Raw genomic sequence first — 10,158 nt, 5'->3', positions numbered from 1 at the left:
GATGAAGAAAATGGTTCTATACATATTTGAGGAAGCAGCAGGTATAGGTTGGTACCTTAAAATGAGGTTACCTTCTTCGTTTGTCAGATAGGCAATGTTTCCAAATTAGAAAACCAGCGACGCCAATCCAGAACAGCGGCGAGACCAGAACGGAGGCGAGAGACAAAGGTCCACGAAATCTCTAAGCTCACAAAGAAGTAAAGAAAATGGTTTGTACTGGTTGAAGCAATTCAGCATGTCAAACATGTTTAACTACTAGAATCACTAGTTCATGGATTGTTAAATTAACTTTGGATTACAAATTAAAAAACTAATGCCAATTGGTATAAAATAATCTCCTCTCATTAACCATGAAATAACACATTATTGAATGAGTGCGATAGGGTTAGAACTACTTACATTTTTAGCTTTGCCGAAACTAATAACATTCTTATCTTCTGGCATATCGGTAGCATCCCTATCTTCATTATTTGGTTCACCATATATGAGATAAACTGATGTCTTCTTCACAACAAATTCTGTCCCATAAACAACAATCACAATCTCAACTCTGTCTCCGGGTTCCAAACTTGAAATTATGCTTTGCCACTCGTCATCTTCAAGAGAAGCTATTGTGTCACACTTATACACTTGAATGGTAGATTTTGTGTAATTTATTATCAACACATTCTTGAGACATTTTAGTGAGATGGTGTCTGTAGAAGAAGAATACACAATGCACATTGTCATTGTCTTCAAGTCACGTCCATTCCCATGAGGGACATTGAAAATTATAGAAGCACCATCAGAATTGAAGGTCAACCAATCAGGATAATTGTCACCCGGCAACAAATAATTGTCATGCTCATTGGTGCTCAATTTCTGAAAAGAAAAATTCATAAAATCTTAAATCAATAATTAATTAAACGATTAACAAAATGATGTTCTAATGTCTGAATTCTTGTTGCTAATTAAAAACAGAGGCACTAGATTTGGTTCCACAATAGAATCTACCTTATGAAAAAATCTCTATATGTAAGAAACATCCTCTATATATCTATCATTTCTATAATCATACACCAAAATAAAAATAGAAATCAATAAGTTGCTACACATTTTTTCTTTGGTTTCTCAAAAGTCAAAGGATTCTATTGCCAATAGCAATGACCAAACCTTTGAGGCATTAAGATCTCTGAAGTAAATATCATGTAATTGTTTTAATATTACTCTTAAGTTAAACGTTATTATAAAAAGTAAATTTGAGAGAGATACCTGAAAACTCTCTCCCTAAGAATGTTGCTGACTTGGTTCTTGACTCCCACTTCAATTAGAAGAGACTTGACTAAGCTATTCATTTGAAATTGATTGCAAATACTAATTATGGATGAACTTCCCATGTTTGAGACTTGTGATGTAGTTGGTGTTGCTTCTAATTCATTGTAATATGTTGCATATAGAGTGTCCTGTTGGGTTTTTCTCTCCTTTGTGAGGCCTAAGCCCAAAATTTTAGGGGTGTATTCTTGCACCCTAGTGTCACAACCCTAATTCAGTTTTTTGAGATTTTTTGAGAGAAAGAGAATAGCCACCAAGTGAGAGAGAAGAAGGAAAAACAGAATTCCCGTTTTCGCCAAAGCAGTAAATTTCAAATGGCAGTTTCTCAGTTGTTCACCGTTGGATCGGCTTGAAATTTAAACTGCATGTTTCTATAATTTTGTTCTTCATTCTGGTCGGTGGAGATGTTGATTGGAGGTTTGCAGTAGGAGAAATTGGTTTCGCAAGAGAGAAATTAGGTTTCCCATTTTTACACAGAGCAGCAATCTTAGAACGGCAGTTTCTCATTCTTTCACCGTTGGATCGACGTGAAATTTGAACTGTAGATTCTTCACATATTGTTCTTCATTCTGAATGGTGGAGATTTTAATTGGAGGTCTTCAGAGGGAGAAATTGGCTTCGACATCAGCTCTGTTTTTTGGGTATATTTCATCTTCTTGCCTATTATTTGTGAGCTTTGGTGCATTGATGTTTTGGCTGGTTATATGCACGTTTTTGTGCTTTGTTTGAGACTCTCTTATACCTCATTTGATTATAGTAGAGCTATTTCATTAGTCTGGACGACCCGTAGTTTTTACCTCTCACATTGAGGGGGTTTTCCACGTTAAAATCTTGGTGTGTTCTTGTTATTGCTTTACTTGCTATATTTGCTTGTTATAGTTGCTGCCATATTGTGTTGTGAGTGCTTCCATATTGTTCTTGTGTTGGACATTGTTGTCCTTTCCGCTGCTAGGCTCTTTCATGTCCAAAATTCTGGCATACCTTCAGCTAGTTGAAAATCTGAGTTGCACTCCACTTGCAAACTTCGAAGCTTTCCTACATCTGAGGAAACAAGTTCCAAATCCATACATGTTTCAACTTGAGATGAGAAATTATTTGTTGGTGACATCCATGACCAAATGAGAGAAGGAAACACATCACGTGAGAATCCTTCATAACCACACAAAGAAACATATCCAATGCTTTTTGATCTTACTATTGAAAACGGCACTTGTGTTATTGCAGTCTTGTCTGCAATCAAAGTTACCAAGGATTCCATTTGGTCCAAATCATTTTCCAAGTTATCAATCATTGAGCATCCCGAAATAATGAGAGTTTTCAGAGATTTCAACTTATAGAAACTTCTTGGAAGGTTATGAAGGCTTGTGCAATCTTCCAAATTGATCAAAAGAATGTATTTGAGATGTTCAATGGTTTCAGAAATTGCAGTCAAACATGGACAGTCGTAGAGTAACAACTTTTCAAGATTAGGCAAGTATGAGAAGTCAGGTGTTTGTGTCAAGTGCTGAGAATGGCTAAGATTGAGAATTTTTAACCTCTCCAAAAACTGAAGAAAAGAATTATAAATTATATTAGAAATGATCAAGATAGGCTATGAAAATCTTAAGCATAGCTTAATCATAACAAGTACAATTAGAAAAAAGAAAAAAAAATGTGAGATAATCCTTTCTGGAAAGACAGTTGGAAGCAGAAGTATCCCACACAGAATTTGGAAAAGTGCCTCACCAGAGTGTAATGTAGGCAGCGAAATCTAATCCTTTTTGAAAGATAATGCAAAAACTAGGAATTTATACCTGCGGTTCCTTCCACACTAATTTGAGACAACTGGATTCTAACTCAATGGAAACTACATTTCCTGAGAAAAGTTTGGTGGTATGTATTTTAAAGGAAATCCATGCCAATAAAGCCATCTCAAATCTCTTGAGATATATTCAAAATCTCTGCCAAGTTGTACACCAACAAGTTGAAGCAATCTGAGTTTTTTCATCTCCTTAAATGCTTTAGCCTCCAAACAAATTGTATTGGTTCTTGTCAACTTCAAGACTAGTCCCTCAGTTGCTCTTGTCCCCTGTGAAAATAAAATGGACAAATAAAAAAAAAAATTAAAAAGTAGCTTAGATAACATACTGGTTCATTATGTTTATTTAGCTTACGTTGTGTTTGTAGCACTTCAATCACTTCCTTTTGTAACCAACCTGCTACAGTTTTCTGGCTCTTTTGGATATTTCTCGCGAACAATTTCTCTTCCCATATCTCGCAGCAAATCATGCATTCCAAGCTTGTTTTTGTTGTCAACAGTCACAAGACTTCGATCTATAAGGACGTCTATTCCGATTTCAGCATTGTATTCATCTAAAATGTGTATCACATCATTTCGATTCATCCCAATAAAGAAAAATGCTATGTCAAGGAAAATTTCTTTGATTGTATCATCAACTAAACTATCAAAACTTATTCTTAGCTTCTTTTGCACTTCATGGTTAGGAATTCTTGTGAGTTTCTCCAATACACTTTCCCACACATTTTCCATCCTATCAAACAACAAAGACCCAATAACCTCATGAGCTAGTGGCAATCCCCCACAATATGCAACTACCTTCTTAGAAAGTTCAAGAAATTCTCTTTTGGGACATTTTTGTTTAAATGCATGCCAACTAAAATGCTCAATAGATTCATGATGGTCCATATTTGACATCCTAGAAATGTGATCAACTTGAAGAACTTTAAGAAGATGTTCATTTCTTGTTGTGATGATTATTCTACTACCTGGACCAAACCATTCTCGACTTCCACACAATGCATTTAGTTGGTCTAATTCATCAACATCATCAAGTATAAGAAACAACTTTTTGCCACAAAGTCTTTGTTGTAATATAATTTTTCCAGAGTCGATGTTATGTATCCTTATCTTTGTAGTTTTGAAGATGTTTGAAAGAAGCTGTTCTTGCAAATGAACTTGGCTAGTACTCTGCATCCAAAATTCTCTTATATTTGGAAGGAAGCAATAACCCTCAAAACAACCATGAGCTTGATTGTAAATGGCTTTGGCAATAGTTGTTTTTCCGATTCCCCCAATTTCCAATATTCCTAATATCAAAACATTATCGGATCTGTTGGAGTTATCACATGTTGTACACAAGACTCTACTCAAACAGGATGTTGAGCAACGAACAAGATTGTATTGTCTAGCAAAGCAGTGATACTTTCTAAATGTAGTAATAAGAATATTAACATGTATAAGTTATAGAATTTTAATATTTGTAATTAAAATTTTTTTAATTATTATTAGAGAAAAAGACAAATTGATCTCTGAGCAAACATTTAAATTCTTAAGGATTTAAAAGTACATCTAAGTCCCTGACTTCTTCAAAATCTTGACACATCAATCTCTGAATCTAATTTGTCCAATTTTAAAAATTCTTTCATGTGTGCATCCATATCAATCAGTCAGGTTTGATTTTTCCGTTGGATTTGACAGACCCAAATGAATACGAGGCATCGATATATCCAGATTTTGAAAAGGTTAGGAACTTAAATGTATTTTCAAATTTTCAAAGACTTAAATGTCTACGAATCAAAAGGTCAAAGACCTATTTGTCTTTTTTTATTATTATTATTATGACACTTTTAGTGTATATTTATTGTATTGGGTAAACTATTATTTTGGTCCCCTACGTTTGGGGTGAATTCTGTTTGAGTCCCCAATGTTTAAACTGTTCTATTTAAATCCAAAAAAGTTTTGATTTGCATCAATCAGGTCCTTCCGTTAAGTGGGTGTCAAATTATTGACGCCGTGTCCGACGTGACAAGGGAGAGGTGACAGTGGTTATAGACGTGTAAGCCTTCCCGCATTTGGACATAACGCATGCTGCTTACCCTGACTCTTCTTCTTCTTCTTCTTGTGAAGCACGAAACGCAAATGAATAGCCACAAACCCTATCGCTCGTCACTAAAGGCTTGCGATTCACAGCCAGAGAAGTGACATTGTCGTTCAGTAACGTTGAAGGTCCATAGCAGCAGTGAGCTTGAAACCCTTGCTTTCCGGAAGAAGATCGTAGCAGGTATTCCGTTATCAAATCTCCTGAACCCATTTGGTTTTTATCTTAATGCATGTTGATATGTAATGATGTATGTTGATGTGTGATTGTTTTGGTTTATAGTTTCATATTCGTTTCTTGTTTTGTTTTGAAAGTTTTTATTTTGCCCTAGTGATTTTATTTATGCATTTTTGTTGTTGTTGATCAATGTGAGAATTTTATGAAGTGTATTATGTTTGTGTAACAGATTGTTCGAAAAATGAGTTATTTTAGTGTCAAGATACACCATGGGGGGAAGTTTGGGTTTGGTGGTGAACCTTTACCCTATGTGGGGGGTGAGACTTCGATAGTGGACTACTGTGATGAAGATAGGTGGAGTAGGTTCGAGGCTATGGAGATAGTGCTTGAACAGGGATATGTGGTAGAGAACATCGCTGCAATGTGGTATAAGTCTCTGAAAGATGAAACAGATGTAGGGTTGAGGATGCTTCACACAGACAAGGATGCCATGGACATGGCTAAAATTGGAATTGAGGGACAACATGGTGGAGCTTTTTGTTGTTCACAAAGATGCTGCTACTACTAGGAAAGGCTGCACTATTGAGGAAGTTAAAGACATAGATAGTGGTGAGGCTGCTGCACCCACTGCAGACACTGTTGGGCCTGGTCCAATTGTGTTGCACAAGGCCCAATCATTTGCTCAGGCCAAGGTGGGTAAGAAGCCCAAGGTGGTGACAAAAGCCCAAAATGATGTGCTGGAGGATGGTGATGAAGAGAGGTCAGATTTTTCAGGAGGTAATGAATATGAGGATGATGACTACCAGCCAGAAAATGATGATGAGGGGGACAGTGATGAACAATAGAGTGAAAATAGCTCTAGAGATAATGATCTGGAGGTTGCATTTGATGACAACGATGATGATCAGAATGGTGATGGGGGTTTGTATGATGTTGAAGTCACAACTACAAAAGATCCCCAAAGGCTGAAACAGAGTGTTCCAACTGAGAGAGAACAAGGAGAGCACAGTAGCAGTGTTAATAAGGGTAAGGAGCAAGTGGTGGCTGCTGGATTAAGGGATGAGGATGATGGGTATGAGAGTGAGGGGTTGTGGGATGTCCCTGTAAGTGATGATGAAGGAGATCCCTTGTTGAGGAGGTACCCGTTATATAAAAGTTTGAAGAATATGAAGGAGTATAAATGGGAGGCTGGGATAATGTACGTAGATAGGAATGCTTTTAAGGAATGTTTAACGAGCTATGCTGTGCACAGTGGCAGAGGAATATGGTTCTCAAAGTGTGATAGCCATAGGTGCAAAGCTGTTTGCAAAGAAGGTTGCAAGTGGTTTGTTTACTGCCATAAGATGAAGAGAGAAGATACATGGCAACTGACCAGCTGTTACAAAAAACACACACGCTCTAAGGCAACCAAGATTGGTATAATGAGTTCTCAGTGGCTAAGTAAGGCTTTTATGAAGAAGATCTGTGAAAACCCGAAAATCAGGTTGAGAAGTTTGATAAAGAAGGCTCATAGCAAGTAGAATGTGGATCTCACAATGACCAAAGCTACCAGAGTGAAGCAGCAAGCCCTGGATGAAATTAATGGTACTTATGTAGAGCAATATAGGAGGATTCATGACTATGCTGCAGAGTTACTGAGGTGTAATCCGGGTTCCACTATTCAGATACAAGTGGAGAGACCTCCTGAATTTTAACTAGAGACACCAACTCCTGGTACGGACATGAGACCACGATTTCAGAGGATTTATATCTGCTTGGATGCTTGTAAACGGAGTTTCATGGTGTACAGACCCATGATCGGCCTTGATTGATGCTTCATCAAGACTCCATATGGGGGTCAACTTCTAACAGCCATTGGATGGGACCCCAATGATCAGATTTTGTCAATTGCCTACTGTTGTTGAAGCAGAGACGAAAGACTCATGGAGATGGTTTTTGTTGAATCTGTGTGATGATTTGGGAGTTGATAATATCAGATGGTGTACATTCATGAGCGACCAACAAAAGGTAACTCTCAACCTAAACTTGTATAATTAATTCTGTCTTTAATTCATGTTGTGCTGTTATTGACTGATGATGTTTTTAAATTCTGCTTCAAAGGGATTGATCCCAACCTTTAATGAGTTGCTGCCTGGCATAGACCACAGGTTTTGTGTCAGGCACTTATATAGCAACTTCAGAAAAAGGTTCCTAGGTGTTCAGCTAAAGATGATGATGTGGAAGGCTACAAAGGTAGGTAACATATGTCCAGGAGTGGGAGAGGAGGATGAAGGAGATTCAGTAGGTTGATCAAGGAGCTTATAATCATCTCATGGAGATCCCTGCCAAGTATTGGAGCAAGTCCAGGTTTAATTATTTTTCTAGAGTTGATACACTTGTAAACAACATGTGTGAGTGTTTTAACTCTGTTATTGTAGATGCTAGAGAGAAACCCATTGTGTCTATGCTAGAAGATATTAGGGTTTATCTAATGAATAGGTGGAGTGATAACAGACAAAGTATAGTTACATATGCTGGAGAAATTTTGCCAAAAATAAACAAGAAAATTGAAAGAGAGTTTGATAAGGGTGGGGAGTGGTTAGCCATATATGCTGGTAGGGACAAGTATGAAGTGTCTAGCAGTCAGGGTAATAGAGCCAAGTTTGTTGTGGACTTAAACTTACATGAGTGCTCCTGTAGAAAGTTTCAACTAACAGGTTACCCTTATGAGCATGCCATGAGTTGCATTAGGAAAATGTGTCTAGATGTTAAGAACTATGTGAACAAGTGTTATAGGAAAGAGACCTACGTGGACTGCTATCAACATGTAATCTGCCCACTGAATGGACCAAATCTCTAATCCCGGACTAAGAATGATGATGTGCTGCCACCAGTGTTTAGGAAACCAATAGGTCGCCCAAAACTGAGCAGGAACAAGACTGGTGATGAGCCACGCAATAATGGACCACTGTCTAAGTTATCCAGGACTGGACAACAACAAAAATGTTCATATTGTTTTGCACTTGGTCACAACAAAAGAACCTGCCCTAGAAAACGTAAGATGGAGGCCTCTGCAAAAAAGGTAAAGTTGTTGTCAATTTGATTACAATTCCTTATATGTGAATGTTGATACTGTCCAATTAACCCAATTTGTTGTTACTATTTATAGCAGAATGCAACTCCACAAGCCAAGAAAGGTGCTGACACAACTAGGACTCCAAAACCCAGCAAGATCCCAGCCAAGACAACAACACAACCAGCAACAAAACTTCAGCCAAAGAGGAAGAGCAATACACAAGTTGGAGGGAGTCAGGAGTCACAAACATCCTCCAAGAGAGCTAGATGCAGCACCAGCGCCAGTCAACCACAGCCATCAACAGCAACAGTCACTAGCCCATCAAGGAGGACCCTAAGGTTCATGGCAAAAACACCACCTAGGGCCTGGAAGGCATTGGGATGAAGAACATAGTAGATTTTAGTGTTTACCATATGTTTTGTAATGAATCTGTCAATGACCAAGGGCTAATGTCCCTGTGATACTTTAGACACCCGAGTTTAAGACTACTAGTTTCATGTTGATCTCTTTTGTGTTGTTACCTTTTCATGGTTATATTTAAGGCTTGTTTGGATATTGTTATGGTTAAGAGAAGCTACTTTAAGACTTCTCCATTATCTATTGACTTACATGAATTTTCAGCAGCAAAGTTATTTGAATTGGCAAATTAAGCCTTGTATTTATTAGTAGATCAAACTAAAATAAACTTGTACAGAGTCAAATAATGTATGTTAAAATACAGGAACTCATTGCTATTCATTTCACTGTCAAAACCTTACAATGTTTACAGCAAATGCTTTTACACATACAGCCTCTAAAAAATTTTAACTAACACATCACTGTTATCATCCTAACTGTATGTTAATTTTTTCAATCCCTAAACAATTGATATTCCCTACAAACTAGGGACAACAACAGAAAAGCAAACAAAACAAAATGCTAACACCCTAAACCTCAATTAAGTCGATCATATAACAACAGCCCAGCCATTGTCCATCCAAAAATTTCAACAGCAAGTGCCACTGCAAATTTCCTTTCAGCTTTCTGTAGTTATTGTTTCAACGAGCTCGCTTTGTTCTTCAGTCTTTGAATTTGTGGATCTTGTCCTTCAGGCTCTGCCCAACCAAAATAATCGCATCCATCTCCTATCTGTTCTCAACCAAACCAACACGAACACACCAAACACTTCAGATCCTCCAAACACTAACACCCAATATTATTTTCAAACAAGAGACAGAAAAGAGGATACTCACCTGATAGTTGACGCAGCCCCAGAATCTTCTTCCTGGGTTCTCCGCTGTAGATGATGTGCGCAATACCGGTCTCTCTTCACAGAAGCACGTCCTCCTTCTCCCACGACTCTTGGTGCTGCTACGCGAACCTTGGGAAGACGACATACTAGCCATTCTCAGCAGACGAAGAACATCAACTTTGGGGATTAGGGTTTACTTATTGGACCCGATTTCATTTCTTTTTTTTTTCGTGCTTCCACTTCCAACTGTCAACTATAGCCAAACTACCAACTTTGCCACGTCGGACACGGCGTCAATAATTTGACACCCACTTAACGGAAGGACCTGATTGATGCAAATCAAAACTTTTTTGGATTTAAATAGAACAGTTTAAACGTTGGGGACTCAAACAGAATTCACCCCAAACGTAGGGGACCAAAATAATAGTTTACCCTTATTGTATTTAATTAGTACTTTATGTTTTGATCAATAATAGTAAATAAGAATTTTTTCTTTTAATTTTTTT

At 37.6% G+C, this 10,158-nt stretch overlaps 1 pseudogene; it reads right to left on the bottom strand.

Moving 5' to 3' along the window:
- Positions 1-363: 363 nt before the first annotated feature.
- Positions 364-5,402, bottom strand: LOC112727513 (disease resistance protein RPV1-like; annotated as a pseudogene).
- Between the last annotated feature and the right edge of the window lie 4,756 nt (positions 5,403-10,158).

This window comes from Arachis hypogaea, chromosome 2, assembly GCF_003086295.3.
Source record: "Arachis hypogaea cultivar Tifrunner chromosome 2, arahy.Tifrunner.gnm2.J5K5, whole genome shotgun sequence".
Lineage (NCBI taxonomy): Eukaryota > Viridiplantae > Streptophyta > Magnoliopsida > Fabales > Fabaceae > Arachis > Arachis hypogaea.
Note: the sequence above shows the minus strand (reverse complement) of the source record. Positions and strands in the feature narration are given on the sequence as shown.